This window comes from Alligator sinensis, unplaced genomic scaffold (assembly GCF_000455745.1).
Source record: "Alligator sinensis unplaced genomic scaffold, ASM45574v1 scaffold866_2, whole genome shotgun sequence".
Classification (NCBI taxonomy): Eukaryota; Metazoa; Chordata; order Crocodylia; family Alligatoridae; genus Alligator; species Alligator sinensis.
The window spans coordinates 2748784-2751960 of record NW_005841900.1 but is presented as its reverse complement, the minus strand read 5'-3'; the positions used below and the strand labels follow the sequence as shown (position 1 = coordinate 2751960).

The window sequence follows — 3177 nt, the reverse complement described above, 5'->3', positions numbered from 1 at the left end:
TAGGGAAATCCATATGTGCCTGGTGTAAGCTACCACAAGTATTTGCTTCTCCATTTCTGCTGTAATTACTATCTAATTTTTATCTTAAGCGTAAGTGGCTCATTAAACCCCTAATTTACAGATATCTGGAGAAGATCTGAACAGAAAGTGGAGGATTTTTCCTGATTTAAATAATAACCAAATAAGAAGCCAGATTACTGCATACTTTAAAAGGACCAAAAGTTTCTGATCAGCAGTAGCTCTCAGGTTTTTGTTAAGGGTTCTGTTAAGGTGACATAATAGCATGCCTGGCAATAGTACTTGTGTATTGCTAGAACACAGGGCAGCAAATATTGCTAGCTTCAATAATAAGCTACTGTAAATATAAGCAGTATATAAAAAGAAACTTAAGAGGGGATGTAATTAAATTGCATAAATCATTATATTACCTAAATAAATCTATGTTAATTATTATGTGTAGCCTCAGGAATATAAAAGGAAAATAACAAGAATGATTGTGCATAAACAAAATAAAATTCATACCAGACTGAGAGAGGAATTTTTCTAAAAAATAGTCAAAAGCAAACTGACATAGGGCTTTTCAATAAACAAATTAACTTTATTTTTACAATATTAAAACTAGCACAAATCAGGCAAAGGCAAGGCAACATAAATTTATTTCTCAAATAATTTATTATGGTGATATACAATGGAGGAATGGAGGATGGAGGGAAGTTATTGCTACATCAGAGGTGCCCCAATGGTCAGTGAGGCCTCGGGACTGACTTGACTTGAGTTGATATACAACAAAGTTGAACTGTCATAGTTCTTCATCCCATACCTTGACTAAAAATTCCTTGTGCTCATGGGTTGCACTCCCTGTTCAATAAAAGTATAAAGAAAGGACTGTGCAATGTTAATTAGAAAATATTTACTCTTCCACACCATAAATACACTTTTTAAAAACTTTTTTTATCAGAAAACAAAAGATTGAGGCTAAAACCTGACCATCTTCGGTTTTTGAATTTTCAGTGAAAGTTTAAATTCCTTGTGGAAAATCTTTGTTTTGTGGAAAAACAGATTTCAGAATGCATTTTGTCAAAACCTAATTTTCTTTGAAAAACAGTGTTGATTGAAATAATTGGATCTACCTTAGAACTGAGTAAAAACCACCAGAAAAAGTGGGGAGGAGGTATAACTTTACTGTGAAAAACAACATTGTTTCTTTAGCTAGTATAATTCACACATCCCATTTAATACACTGCACCACAATGTCAGTTTGTGTAAAAAACATCACTGGACACACAGGAATGTGGCAATAACTGCAGGCGGGACTAATCCCCAGATATATAGAATGGAGCATACCCAGGAACACTGCATAAAAGTGAAGAAAAAAAGAGTAGGAGACACCAATGGCTCCAGCAAGGTCATATTGAACAGATGGCATCAACCAGCTGTAGGGTTTTATATACTCTGCAGACTTCAGGGCTCTGATGCTTTATGGAGCATTGGTGCTTGGCCCCTTAGTATGAATTTGTTGGCATGGAACCTCCTGCCCTCTGAGTCAGCAGCTGGAGCGAGTCATCACAGTTAGCAGTTCAGATGAATCACCTCAGTAGTGAGTTGTTAACTCTGACTTCTTCACACCCGTGCCATGCCTAAATCTTGCAGATCTTGCATAATATCCCTCAGACAGAGTCTTTCCTAAACAGCCAAATTTCTCATTCAAGTTCTTGTCATCTCACATCTTGATTACTGAACATTTTTTCTGGCTTTGACAAATGCAATCTTGCCTTGCTTATGTGTGCATTCAAAAGGCAGAGGCAAAGAACATCTTTTCAACCAGCTCCTAGGACTATGTAACCCACCTTTTGGAGCCTCTGGGTTCCTCTTCTTTATCCCATCAAACATACCCTACTTTTCATTTTTAAGGCCCTGCAGATTCTTGAAAACCAAGATATTAGTGACCTAATATCTCTCATTCAGTATTAAGATGTTAACGCTCAGCTCTAGTCTATTAATGATGCCAGCCTCCTTGTTAGCAAGGACCTTCATGCCTTCATGATTTCTTCCCTGCTTCCCCTCACACTGGGAAGGAGAGACATGTGAAAATCCTCTGTTACCTCACTATCTAATTTTTAATCCCTCCTTAAAATGCTCTTTTGCTGTGATGTCTACAAAAAATTGTCAGCCATTAGCCTGTTGGTATTAAGTTGACTAATATTGTTTAATAGGGCTGTGCGAAGCTTCTGTTCCCAATTTGATTCGGAGAAGATTTGGACCAATTCGGAGGCCAAATCTCCGAATGCGAATCAAATCTCTAGAAGCTTAAAACTTCCCAAATTGATTTGGAAAAGATTCAGCAATTTGCAGATTCGGAAGGCAGTCTTTATGGGGAAACAGAAACTTAGAAGAGGGAGGGGGAGCAGGGGGGGAAGGACTGACATCTCTAGCTGGCCAGTGAGTGTGACTTGTCTCTGCCAGAGGTGCAGGGCCCCAAAACCCCCCTGCACCAATCTCCTTGACAGCTGGCAGGCTTTGTGGCTGTAGCAGGGCCTAGCAGCCAGGCCTGCAGTAGTTTCCTCCCCTACTCCCCCCCCACCCCCGTGTTCCAAGACAGACACAGTCACACAAGCAGTCAGGGGCCCTTTGGGAATCAGAGCTGGGGGGCAGCAAAGGCGCCAGTCACAGGGCTCAAGTGCCTATATATTAATGCTAGGAGCATGGGGAGCAAGCAGGATGAACTCTTGCTTGCAGAAAACACCTACGACTTAGTAGGGCTAACAGAAACCTGGTGGGATTCTTCCCACGACTGAGCAGTACATATTGAGGGTTATAAGCTGTACAGAAAGGACAGGGTGGGGAAGAAAGGGGGAGGGGTTGCGCTCTATGTCAACGAGCAATATATATCGACCCTTATCAAGACAGAATCGAAGGAGGAGAAAGTAGAAGGATTGTGGGTTAGGTTACAGGAGGGTCAAGGAGAAAGGGATTTGGTGGTAGGGGTCTGCTACAGACCCCCACACCAAGGGGAAGAACTAGATTTGGGGCTCCTGAGGCAGCTCTCGGAGACCATAAAAACTAAGGAGGCAGTAGTCATGGGGGACCTAAACTACCCAGACATCTGCTGGGAGACGCAGACAGCAAAGTCCCACCATTCACGCAGGTTCCTATCCTGTGTACAGGACCTCCACCTGA

The 3177-nt window shown here is 41.4% G+C and overlaps 1 long non-coding RNA gene across 1 annotated transcript in view; it reads right to left on the bottom strand.

Moving 5' to 3' along the window:
• Positions 1 to 684: 684 nt before the first annotated feature.
• Positions 685 to 3177, bottom strand: part of LOC112549361 — a 14663-nt gene continuing 12170 nt past the window's right edge. Inside the window, exon 3 of the long non-coding RNA XR_003092762.1 lies at positions 685 to 885. This is a non-coding gene — a long non-coding RNA (uncharacterized LOC112549361). The remainder of the gene's footprint in view (positions 886 to 3177) is intronic.